General features: G+C 37.1%; 1 protein-coding gene across 17 annotated transcripts in view; it reads left to right on the forward strand.

Moving 5' to 3' along the window:
* Positions 1-13,669, forward strand: part of KLF12 (KLF transcription factor 12) — a 590,400-nt gene that overhangs the window by 386,688 nt on the left and 190,043 nt on the right. For 3 of the 17 annotated variants that reach the window (XM_072782798.1, XM_072782803.1, XM_072782802.1), the window contains exon 1: positions 6,741-7,822. The exons of 13 other annotated variants lie outside the window; for them this stretch is intronic. The gene's annotated coding sequence lies outside the window, so the exon portion shown is untranslated. Of the gene's footprint in view, positions 1-6,740; positions 7,823-9,623; positions 9,691-13,669 lie in introns of those variants that run through there. One more of the 17 variants, XM_072782799.1, reaches the window with a different exon arrangement.

Raw genomic sequence — 13,669 nt, forward strand, 5'->3', positions numbered from 1 at the left:
CCATACCAAACTCAGGGTCATATTGCTGGACTGCGCATATTTTTAGGTTTCTACTTGTGTAAGACTTTCACCAATCGTAGTAATATCATCACCTCCCTGAAGGTAACATAGGGCTTTTGATGGATCAGATCTTGAGTACTTCCTCAGTAAGGAATTACCTATGACAGTAACATTAAAAGGATAGAATCTTAAATGTTTTTGATTTAACAGTGTATCATTCCTGCATGCTGACAAAGTTTCCTCATTGTTTGCATGAAGAACATTTGAGGATGAAATGTATGGTTATTATGCTAAATAAAGTAACACCTCAAGTAATACCATAATGAAGTCTGGAGAGAACATGGGCTGTGGAGTTAGAATTATTTTTACTCCCTGGCAGCGCTGTGATCATGTCTGTGAACTTCGGCAAGTCACTTAATCTTCCTGAGCTTTGGTATCCGCTTCTGTAAAAATGGCAGGATACTCCACTCCCACCTCCTCCCATGGTAGTATTTTAGAAGTAATTGAGAGAACGTATATCAAAGGGCCTGTTGGAATGCCTGAGAATCTTGAATTAAAACAACATAGGTGTGGAAAGTGGCTAAGAAACACAGTACTCCCCTCCCTCCCCCACAACGCAGTTCAACATTAAAATTTGACATCCCCCTCTACTGTTCTTGAATCTCAAAGCCTTTTTTTTTTTTTTTTAAGATTTTATTTTTTTTTATTCATGAGGGACACAAAGAGGGAGGCAGAGACACAGGCAGAGGGAGAAGCATGCAGGGAGCCTGACATGGGACTCGATCCCGGGTCTCCAGGATCACACTCTGGGCCAAAGGCAGCATTAAACCGCTGAGCCACCCGGGCTGCCCTCAGAGCCTTCTAATGCTCTTCTCTATTACCTTCCTCCTTACCTGCTCCCTGACATACCATCTGCATTCGGGAATCATAAAAGCCCCAAGTAATTATATTTTTGTTATTTTGCTTTTTAGATTATCCTTTATATTTAGTTAAAATGTTGCATTTAAATGGTCTTAAAATACATTAAAATAAGCATTACTCATTTCTGTTTTGTACCTGTCGCCCCAAAAGGTATACCACAAATTTCCACTGAAAATACTTACAGATATGTAAAATGAAATTGTATCTTTTAGCCATGAGTATACCGTAGGGAAATTCATTTGATTCTTTTAAAAAACAACTTTTGATTATAAAACGGAATTCTGGTCTCCCCACCCCCAGTGAATGCTTCATAAAATAGGTTTTCTGTGTTTGGGGTAACATGACGAGATTTATTTCCCTGTTTCACAACTGTGGCTGATCCCTTTACTTTAGGACACTACTGACTCTTGAGCTTAGAATGAAGAAAGAGAATATGGAGAATTCTTTGCTGATCTTTATTGCTTTGCTGCATTATGGAAGTTTTCAATTGAGCCAAGGGAACAAGAGTGCATTAGTCAAGGGCTGCTGTCACTGAGAAGATTTGTGTTCTCCATTTTGGGGAATGTTTTAGAACTGAGAACCACATATCATTTATAACCATCAGGACAGGGTGAGTTATCCTATAATTTGGGCTAATACATGCCCTAGCCCAGCCACACACACACACACACACGCACGCACGCACGCACACACACACCCTTAATAGCAGGTTAATGTGAAGGTAATGTTTCATGCTGAGGACAAGGTGGCCTGAAGATATTTCTATGGCAACAGAAAGGCCCCTACAGATAACTGTCTTCTAAAGTTGCTGTCCTTTATTAGAGGCTGCCTGTTCTACAGACTGTAATTATCATTAGGTAGAGAAAAGGTTGTTGAACGTGGGTGGACTGCTTGGCTGAAGCTTTCTGACTGATTTGTTTAGCACAGCTTTGAAATGAATTTCAAAGGAATATTAAGAACCTGAGATCATCGTGCTGCTTGTCTCTGTAGGTGAAGCCATACCTAATTATAGGATGCTTGCTGAATGTGGATGAAGATTTTGGACAGACAACATAAACAGCAACACAAAAACACAATTAAGAGTGATCAGTCTATGTTAAATGATTTTAGTGTGTATGCAGTTATAGTGTTTAGAGAAATCTATTATTTCTTTTAGGGGAAAAGACACTTCAATCAGAACAGGCTTTGAATTAATCAAGTTGTCATTGGAGTGTTTTTCCAGGGCTAACAGTCTATGATTCAAAATTTATCTTCTGTTTTTACAACTAGGACTTAGAACTTCCAAGATTTTTCTTGGTTCTTGGCATAAAATTTAAAGCAGATGGGCCAACAAAAATCTCACTCTGATTAGAACGTGTGTGGAGTGTTTTGTATGCCTGCATTTATAGCCATGAGCAGTACATCTAGTAAGCCAATATAGTGTCCTTGCTAAAGGGAAAACGTGTAGAAATTTGACTAATTTTGGCAACACAATTGAATTGTCTTTACTTTTTTTTTTCAAGAATGAGATTTCAGTTGTATTGTTGCAAAAACCAATTTCTTACCTATGTATGATTAGTTTTTCTTAGAGGTCAGAAACTATGGTAGTTTCAGAGTCATTAATGTATGTGCTTAGTGAGATTTTTCAGGAATAATAATATAGTTGCAGAAGACTTTGTTTGCATACCATGTAATTATCTCATTATGCTATAGAACCCTGAATGCATTTCACTGAAGTTTAAAATTATTCTAAAATGTGATATATTGAAAAACATATATTAAAGGGATTAAAATGTGTTCTCATGTTCTGTGGACACCTGTTTTGATAGTAGTTGTGACTAGCAATTAATAAAACTTACTGGAAAGAGAAGTGGTTAGGAACCGAAGGATTTGTCTCTTAAGTATTAAGGAATACCTTAAATAAATTTTGTCTTTCATTTGTGGAGATCTAGCGAATCGTTGTCTCCCTTTAGTAGTTTACTTTCATGTATGTGCTAAACCCCTTATGGTGACAGATATCTAGTCAGTTTATTGAACAATTTGAATTTGGTAAAGTACTAACATGAAATTATTTTCTATTTCTCTTGAGTCTTCCAGGGCTCTCATTCTTGTCCCTTCATTGACATTTCATTTTGAATGTTCTCTGTAACTTCCTAGTGAATTTTAGTAATTTTTACAAGATGAGTAAAGTCTTCCAGTTTTGTTTCATGCTGCAACCTCATACCCAACTTTAAGCTCTTTTCTTTTGCACATGGCTCAGAGGAGGGAGTAAATTCTGCGTTTTTATTTCCTTCCTACTTCTCACCTTGGAATATATCTCGGAGGGGGAAGGGAGGCAGTGTTGGCCTCTGGGTCACTTTTATTTCCTTCTTCTAATAGGTGCAAATAGGAAGTAGGAGGAGAGAGAGGCAGTAATGAGAGACACTCCACAGTTTGATCTGGCTTGGTCTCCTTTACTGCTGGTGGCTTCATTGATGCAGAGTTTTCCATATAGATGATGATCACTTTTATTGCACTTGCTCAGAGAACCTTCCAAAGCCAGTCAACCACGTTTCCTTTCAGCCTGCCAGTGGTCCATCCCTCCAGCCCCTTCTCTGGGCAGGGTGCCTCTGGCTGGTGGCCTCCTGAGCAACTCACTAAAGTGGGGCATCTGGTGCTAGCATGACCTTTTTCGCCCCACCTCCGTCAACAGCTGCCATCAGAAGCATACTCCTTGGCTTCTTCCTGCTACTGTTGCCTTGCATGGCTGCGTAACTATTTTGAGGTGTTAGCCTGACTGCCTTCTGCAATGTCCCTTAATTCATAGGACTCTCACACACTGTAATGCCAAAAAGTGGGAGCGTAGGCTACATGCTGGTTCCTCTACCCTTCATTACTTATTGGTCTCTAATTTCTTTTTTCCCGTTTTTGGGTTAGGTGGAGGATATCAGGACATGTTATCCCCGAATCATATGTCCAGCCAAGGTCTGAGATATCACATTTCCCCTTGTTGAAAGTATCCTCATATTTACAGGAGTTTCTGTTGCTGTCCACGCCATTTACCTTTGATTGAATTAACTCTCTTTACCCTCCCCCTCCTTACCCTCCCCTGACAGCCTTGGGAGAGAACAGATGACTCCATGCTTCTCCCCTTTTTCTCCTAACTTTTTTCTCTAGAACTTAAGAAGTGGGCCAGACTCAGATCATGGTTTTGAGTAGCCGAGCTTTTCCAACCACATTTTAAAAAGCCCTGAGGGAATTTTCTGGCAGCAGATATTTATGATTCTGTTTAAATAGGAAGTGGTTTATCTTTCTGTCTTCAGCTTTGGATTAGTGGACAAATTGAATACAATAGAAAACATCCTACAAATATCCTGTAATAAGGTTTTCTATAAAGAGAAAGAGGGAGGGAGAGGAAAAAAGTATGTATTGCTACCATTTGTATCTGAACATTGTTAACCTGTTGATCACTTTTTAACATAGGTTAATTTGCACTTTGAACATCTTTTTGGAGTTTATTGTATGCCAGGCACAGATTACACAAAAGGGGAATAAGATTTTTAGTAAGATGAGAAAAGCACAGTAAGGAAATAGACATTAGCGAGACCTGCTTAACCCAAACTTTGAAGGTCAGGTTCTCTCTCAAAGAGTAAGTGAGAGGAGAAACAGGGGTTAGGCAGATGGCAGGAACAAGGGAGAAGAGTGTTCACTAGCAGGGATCACCATCTTTACAAGGGCCTGGAATGAAACGGGAACATGGAAACTTGAAGGTCTAGAATATTCCATTTGTAGGGCAAGTAGGGTCTGATAGATGTGGGCTAATATGATTATATAGAAAAGGAAACCAGATCATGAGAAGAGTTTGAAAATTGTCCTAAGAAAACTTGAAATAGGGGCCTGACATCATGAGCTGGTCATTATGAGAATGATTGTTGGTATGCTAGGAAATATGAGACTGAAGAGGACCAGAGGAAGGTAGGGAGGTTAGGTGAACAGCTCTTGCAGCGATCCAGGTATGGTATGGTGGCTTGGGATAGACTAGGGTAGCTGAGGTGAATTAAAATAGATGAAGTAGGGGATCCCTGGGTGGCGCAGCGGTTTGGCGCCTGCCTTTGGCCCAGGGCGCGATCCTGGAGACCCGGGATCGAATCCCACATCAGGCTCCCGGTGCATGGAGCCTGCTTCTCCCTCTGCCTGTGTCTCTGCCTCTCTCTCTCTCTCTCTGTGACTATCATAAATAAATAAAAATTAAAAAAAATAAAATAAAATAAAATAGATGAAGTAGAGAGCAGTTTGAGGTGTGAAGTAGTCAGCATCTGAAGACCAACAGCATGGAGGAGTGGTTGAAGGAGAGGGAGGAGTCCAGAATGAGGCACAAATTTCTGCCCTGAGATGCCAGATAGTTTGATATTGGTCTGTACTGGGATAGAGAACCGTGGAGTGAGGAAGACCTGATTTGGATGAAGAAGAAGATGGATTTTATGCATGAGTGCGGCCTGACGAACCCGAGGGCCCTAACTATGGAGATACCAGATAGGCATCTGAGATAACAGGAGATGTGCCCTTCCAAGGTAGACTGTGCTTGTAAAGCTGAATTCATTCCCAAAGGTGTTAGCTCCTTCCAGATAAGAATAAGGGGCCACTGCCCTTACTGGTATGTGTTTGGGTTAACAAAGTCAACTTTTCATTTGAGGCAGTTCCCTCCTACCTACCCCTAAAAAGGCTTTATTAAATGATTTCTGTATGCTGCAAATTTGACAGTCTCTCTTTTCACCATGATTTAGAAATTTAAGATAGTTTTGCCATGGGAAACAGATTGAGAGCACAAGTGTGAGTATACATGCACTTTACTGCCATGTCAAAGCTAGACATGCCAGATCTAAAAGTAACTATTAGTTTCACGGGTCTGGTGCATTTTGAGATTAGGTGTGGAATATGACACAAGCCTTTGCTCAGGAGACGAACTTTTTGTATTAGCAGTTTAGAATTCTGAGCATAACAAAACATAGATAGAAGAAAGTGGAAGTCTTCACTTTTACAGATACTCCAATCTGTCATTTCTTTCTTAAGGAACCAACTGTTAGTCTTGTATTATGGCAGGAGAAAACGTTGAGTCCATCATTCAGGGGCTGTGTTTATGGACTTAATCTTCTTGAACAAAAAGAGATTTTAGCTTTTTAGGGTAAAGAATAAAATGTGACAAGAATTGCTATTTCTGAAGAGAACCTAGATTTAGAGAAATTCTTCTTAGAACTTGAAATGCTTCACGGAGGAAGTGAATTAGATGCAGGTGAAACATCATATCAGATCTAGTTTATGCTGGTCTAATGATTTTTATATTAACTATTTTTTTTCATAGATTGTTGAATATGCCACACTTTTATGATCAGCTTTTTATAATGTCTTACAGCCCTGGAAGCTTTCTGGTTCTGTGGTAGGGTTCAGTAGTCATCCTCAGTGTGTTGCTCGGCACACACTAGACATTCAGAAACTATTCCCTTCAGTCACATTTCCTTTACTTTTGTTCTCAGTGCGACAATTTGATTTCATCAGAAATTGTTTCTCATCTAAAGATTTAAAATCAGTTAATTGGGGACTATTTGTTCAATGTAACCTACTATCTGAATTATAAGTAACATAAAAGAGGCAGCATGTCTTGCCTTATAGCAGATAATTTTGATGTTACTTCTTTTGAAGGTGAAGTATGCTTAGAACATGATTCTTCAAAAACCCATCTTTGGTTGCAGCCCCTTAGTATGCTTCCCTTTTCTAGAATCCTGTGGTAATTTCTCACTGACCTGTTTCATTAAAACAAATGTCAGATCGAGGGCTTTAAAACTCGCTAACCTAACATCAGTACTACCTTATTTTCCATTCCGGTCAGTTCAGTCCTTTGTTGTGTCCTGTCGTTCATTTTTCTCTGGTGTATCCCTGACTCTCCTCCCATGCCCTGGGTACGGCCAGTCCCAACACAGGCCTCTTCATTCACTCAGTGACCTTTCTGTTCAGTGTCAGCATTACTCACTGCCCACCATGAAGACAGTAGGATGGCTTGTGTGGATCAAGGCACGTAATTTCCTTTCTCATGTTTCAGGTCTTGAATATACGTAGTTTCGTATGGGAAAAGTTCCATTGCCCAGACCAAACAGACAAGAGAATAATTATGGTATGTGAAAAATACTACCTGGTTGGCAGGCTGAAATATTGGCCTAAGTCTACTAGACATTTCTGCATACCCTTGGAAAAAATTACTTAACTCTCTGGGTTTTGGGTAAAGTTTTTTTTTTGTTTGTTTGTTCGTTTTGTTTTCTTTTCACTGTATAATGAGAGCAAAAGAGTTCTAAGTTCTTTAGCAGTTCTAGAATATATAAAAAATAATTCCTTTATGACACCGAAGTTAAGCTTTAGGTAACCTCAGCCATTTAGGATAGCTCTAAATCCGGAACCGAATAAAAGCAAGGATCTGGCAGCAAAGAAGCAGCTTCTCATTATCCAACAGGGATGGAACTAGTGAGGAAATGTTGAAGAACCACAGATACGACTTAGGCTGTGGCTGCATGGTTCATGAACAGGGGAATAACCACAAAGAAAAGAAAGAAATACATCTGTTGGCTGGCTTTATTATAATGACCAGACATCTTGGATATAAGCCAAGAAATACAGGAGGATTAAGAGGAAAAGGAGACAGAAGAATGAATAAAAAGGAAATCCATTGTTAAATGAGAAGAACTATTACTCTATAATCCTCTCAATAAATTGACATTTGATAGAATTCAACAACCATTCCCTAAAAAATTGGAACTTATTTAAAATTGGAATAGAAATTTCTTTTAACCAATAGTCAACATTATATTTAATGGAAAAAAAAAAATCCAAGTGAGTTCCCATCAAAAGCAGAAAATAGCCTTTTAGCACAATCATCATCATCATCAACACTAAAAGAGTAAGCAGTAGATAAATTTAATTTTACTGATAAGTATTTCAGTATTTCAAGAGAATGTGATTGAGCACCTCAAATTAAAACAATGGTTAGAATTAAGTGACTTGAATTTTAAAGTAAGGGTGCTTACAGTAAGTAGCATAGCCATGCTCTACTAATATCTAAATTAAAAATGTAGTGGCATTCATGGTTGGCAACCTATTATGAACTACCTAGAGATGATTTTAAAAGAATAAAAAAGACGATGAGGTTAGTGAGTCAAGTGAGTGCCTTAGATCCCCATAAACTCTAAAGGCTGTATTCCGTATGCTCCTTACAGGGCATTATTTAATTGCTGGTGTGGGTGGGCACATATATACACATGTTGTGTATTGGTGTGTACTTGTGTCTGTGATTTATAGATATCTGGAAAGCGAGGACAGTTATACAGATTTTGAGACTCAAAGTGCTAATTAGTCATTACTGAAGTCTGAATCTCTCTTTGCATTCTCCATTCTGTTGTAAATTATGTTTTCCAAGTCCTCTTGCCCCCTGGCTTTTCAAGAAGTTTGGCCAGTGGGAGGCATTGGCAGACAAGTAGGAAAGCTAAATGAATGGGAAACTAGGGTTCTCCTCTCTCTTACTTGGGCAGCATTTTTTAGCAGTGGCTGTCTCCAGTCTCTTGGCTCCTGGGGCAGTCCTTACTGTCCTTCTAGTTGCATTCAGAGGAAGCCAGCCCTGGAGACTTACATCCTCTCCTCCTTTGTCTTTCCAGTTCCTGGGATGAGTTCATTTGGGGGGATTTTGTGGTTATTAATCTGGGTTATTTCACTATTCCCCTTTTGGATTCTGAGCTCTGTTGTCACCTTTATTAAATTTCCTCTTTTTAAAATACCCAACATGGCATCTGTATCTTAACTGGACTCTGATTTAGAGAAGCACACTATTGTGTCTCTTTATTTAAAAAAAATCTATATAGAGCAATATCTGGCACATAGTAAGCACTCAATATTGTTGATCAAATTCATTCTAAAACAATGAGGCTGAGGAAAAATGAACTGATCAAATTATTTTCAGATATTCAGTCAGCTAAAGCTAATGAAAAGATCTGCACCATACCTATAATTAAATTAGATCACATGGATTGTGTTTATTTAGTCATTAGAAAAGAGATTGGAAGGTGCCCCTCTCTCTGACCCAGTGCTAATTGGAAGAGTAATGCAGAGGTGTGGGTCATGGGTTTTTTGAAGCATGCCTTTTCAAAATAAGATGTTAAAAAGTCAGCTTTGGGGCTGAAAAGCAGTCAGCAAAATAGAAACAACTACAGGGTGTGTGTGTGTGTGTGTGTGTTTTGTTTTTTATTTTCAAAGTTCTCCCTTCTCAACACTGTATTGTCTGAACACAATTATATTGGAAGCAAAAGTGGCTAATTTCAAAATCTCTATTTTTTTTATTTTAACAAAAACAATATAATCTAGGGATAAGGAAAATTCAAAGAAGGTTGTGGCTAAAAAAGTAGTAACTTCACCCCACTCACCTCCATCCCCACAAATGTAACCAAGATAGATTATGCATTGTAACTGCACAATGATCTGTACGTGTATTAAGAAAATGCAAACTGCATCTTGCAACATATACTCATTTGCAACTTCTACTTTTTTTTTTACTAAAAATTACTTAGACATCTCTCTCTAGCAATTCAAAACTCTAAACCATTTATTTCAATAGCTTCATAATACTCTATTGTATGATATAGCCTAGTTTATTTGTCAGATTCCTTTTTTTTTAATTTAATTTAATTTTATTTTATTTTTTTATTTGTCAGATTCCTAATTGAGGGGCATTGGATTTTTGCCAGGGGCTTCTGCCCTAGCAGATAACAGTTAGACAAAGTAAGAGGAGTTTCGTTGTTTTTTGTGTGTGTGCTGCCATAGTTCCTAACATTCCTATTTTATATAAACATCTTATCTGCTAAAGTGGATAAAAACCTTAGTGGCTTGAAATATTATAGTTTTCAAATGCACCTAAATATGTATGTAGACATTTGATTTTGGCATTTAAAAAAAATCTTCACTAACAGTCCTTTCCAAAATTAATTTTATTACATGAGAACAGTCATACTGTTCTTTTGCTGTAAGGATTTAGTTTATCCTAAAGAAGTGAGATCACTATTTAATAATTGTACTCTCTTTGCCTTCCATTGTTCCCTATTATTTTCTTGGGTTGTTCCAGAGTATTGTTTAGTTTATGAAACAGTTCAGAAGACACTTCTGATGATGGAGAAGAGTTTGTAGAACTCTTCTCAAGGCCTTGTTTTAAGGCCTTCATAAGATATCCAAATCCAAGGTCTTTGAATTCTGAAGTTAATATTAAAACAACAGACTGGGCTGTAAGGTAAATTTTTGCCACTGAGTTAGTTGCTGCTTCTACTAACCCAGGAACAAGATACTATGAATGAATGCTATTGACAAATCGGCCATACATGGCAATAGTAGGAAGCTCTGTCGTAGAAGGTTAGTGACTACTTGGGAAATTATTACCTTGGCTTTTGAATTCAATATTTTAACTCAATAACTCAATATTTTAACTTTTTGTTGGAAGGTAATTATATTACATTGCTCAAGAGTTTGTACATGATTACTCTGCCTTACTAATAAAGAGATACATGATCCCAAAAATGCAGGCTATCAACAGAAACTTCTTGAGAAATGAAACTTATCGGAAAACTCTAGAGTTTACCAATTCCTGCCTTTCTTGTCATCTACATGTCCAACAGCAACTACATCTTCAGAAGAAGATCATAATTGATGTATGTAAATGGGCCCTCCCCAGGAAAAGATAATATCCTCATTTTGGTTAAGAAGGCAGGGAAATGCATAATTATCTTAGAAATGTTTTCTTCTAAAACCAGCTTTGAGTATGATTTTTTTAAAAATTTTTATTTATTTATGATAGTCACAGAGAGAGAGAGAGAGAGAGGCAGAGACACAGGCAGAAGGAGAAGCAGGCTCCATGCACCGGGAGCCCGACGTGGGACTCGATCCTGGGCCTCCAGGATCGCGCCCTGGGCCAAAGGCAGGCGCTAAACCACTGCGCCACCCAGGGATCCCGAGTATGATTATTTTGAACGTGTCCAAAACTTATCATCCCCCCACGGTTCATGAAAACTGTATTTCTGGACCTTCATTTCATTTTTAAATTGTATTTTTTAAGGCAGAAGTAATTCAGTTACTGCATGTATTAATATAAGAAATTATTGAAGAAGTGACCTTTATTTGTCCCAGCTCTAATATATTCAGCTGTTAGAGGACAAGAGATGGTTCTTACTCTAGGTCATTCTAGACAAGTGGGATTTTTATCCCTATATAGCAACAGTGTGAGAGGCAGTCTGCATTTTCTGAAATATGTGAAAATTTATTTTTAAGAACATTTGATTTTTAATATAAAAATGTAAATCTTTTGCCTGAAGTTTATTCTTGTAATCTTTCCTAACTTAACCCTACTCATGAAAATGTATTGTGTATATATATGCATGTATCTTAAACAAGCAGAATGCCCTAGCACAATATTTTTTGCTTTTAGCTTTCTATTGGAAGTATTTCTGTTTTTGTCCTTTCATTTTTAGTTTTCATTCATGTGAAAAGAAGTGTTAGAATAGTCTAGGAAAATGCATTCCATATTTTGATGTTTCAGCCTAGAAGTTGGAATTCAGATTTTTTGACATGTTTACAAGGGTTTTCTTAGTACTTTCAAAAAGATATATATATTGTATCCATTTTCAACATTTATTTTATCTTTAAAAGTGTAAATTACTAGTTTCCTTTGAATTCTTTCAGGACAGTTCATTGGATTGCACATGGTTAAAGTCTATTAAAGTGTCTGTTAATTTTTTTAAAACTTCCATTAAACAATGAAAATCTGCCTCCTTTCAGTCATCATTGCTTAAAATTATACAATATCAACTCCACTTAAAATTATGTGACATGATCTTTGAAAAATAAAACTTAATGGGATTAAATGAATTATTTTTCTTCATGAGAAAATACTGGTAAATGAGTTTTTTTCCCTTCTTTTTATGTAAAGAGTATTTGGGGTTAACTAGTTAGAAGGTTTAAGCAAACATATAGAAACTTGATAAGGTTAACTGCTTAGTGCTTGGTAGATGGAGATGTTTTTGGTGATAATTTCTTGAATTATGGCCCAAAGTGAGGCTAAAATCATTGACCCTTGACACTTGTATGAGACAGAAGATAAAGAATCCAGCCTAATGGCATGTTTAAAGATATTGTGTGTGTGTTCTCTGCCTCAAATATATTCATGGTCAATATTGATAAATAAATGATATTTTAATATGTTACTCTCAGTTGGATTCCATAAACTATTACGTAGAGGAAATCTTGTAAAAAAGGAGGCCTAGAAATTCACTGTTTTTAATTAATTCTTGCTTTTTATGTTTGAAAAAAAAGTAGAACCTATTTTGTATTAGAAAGCTTCCCTCACAAGCTGCATTTTGAAAAGGTGTGATTATATTTAGTTCCTTTTTTTCTTGCAGTTTTCTACAGAAAAGTAGCAGCACAGTGACATTTTGCTTAAATATTTTTAAAATTATTTTGTTCTTGACCCAACTGTCCTAATTTTTTTTTTACTGTATTAGCCCTTTATTTTACATTATCTTTACTGATACCTTTTAATATAAAATGCCTGAGAAAATTATACTACTGGGTCTTTTGGATGAAAGATAATATTTCAGGGGATCCCTGGGTGGCTCAGCGGTTTGGCACCTGCCTTTGGCCCAGGGCGCGATCCTGGAGTCCCGGGATCGAGTCCCACGTCGGGCTCCCGGCATGGAGCCTGCTTCTCCCTCCTCCTCTGCCTCTCTCTCTCTCTCTCTGTCTATCATAAATAAATAAATAAATATTAAAAAAAAAAGAAAGATAATATTTCAAAACTTGATCCTTAAATGTGTGTATGTGTTGACTTTTTTTAACGAGAGAAAACAAACAAGTTCATTAACATATATATCTTCTGCATATGTAGGAGATACGTAGGGACAATGAGTTAACTCTTTGATTTTTAAATTTAAGCCACATATCTGTCTTTGGGTTTTCTATAGATGTTTTAGCAATCAGGCATTAAAATCATAGCACTTGGTCATTGAGAAAAATAATTATTTCTTAGATTCTAAATTTGTAGGTCAGGAAATTAAAAGAAAGTTAAGCTCTCAGATTTCCAGTTTCTTGATGTTTGTAGCAAACATAATTTCTGCATTGTAGGTATTAAGAGGTATTGTTCTGCCCATGTGCCCAGGTATTCAAGGACATTATTATCCCTGATCCAGAGTAATTTAAACTTTAGACTCCTAATGCCATAAGTCCTTGTGAAAGAAATACATAAAGTGGAAATTTGCCTCTCTAGATGTATGTATACACATACATATACATATATATACACACACACCCACATACATATATCTATACATTGATATTCATGTGAATCTATAAATGTAACTTCTGACATTCTGTTCCTCTACCCAATCTTCTAACTCCCATCTAAAAGTAGAGCCATCATGCATTGATTTGGATTCCATTAGAAATTATAACGAAAGGCTTGTGATATGAAAAGATTCTGACAAATCTAAATAAATCAGTCTGGATCTAAAATAATCTGTAAAGGATCATTAGCTTACATGATCATTTTGATTCTTGTGCTACAGATTTATAGAAACACTATTCTGAAATTTTTAGTATTGAGTGTGTTTTCTCTTGACCTTATTTTCTACGTGACTTTTCCAAGTGCAGTGAAGCCTTCCTAGTTAAGCTCTTTGAAAATAAAGGGAGAGTACAAAGCATGACAGGCAGTGGCAGAGAATCA

Source organism: Canis lupus, chromosome 17 (assembly GCF_048164855.1).
Source record: "Canis lupus baileyi chromosome 17, mCanLup2.hap1, whole genome shotgun sequence".
In the NCBI taxonomy this organism is placed as follows: domain Eukaryota; kingdom Metazoa; phylum Chordata; class Mammalia; order Carnivora; family Canidae; genus Canis; species Canis lupus.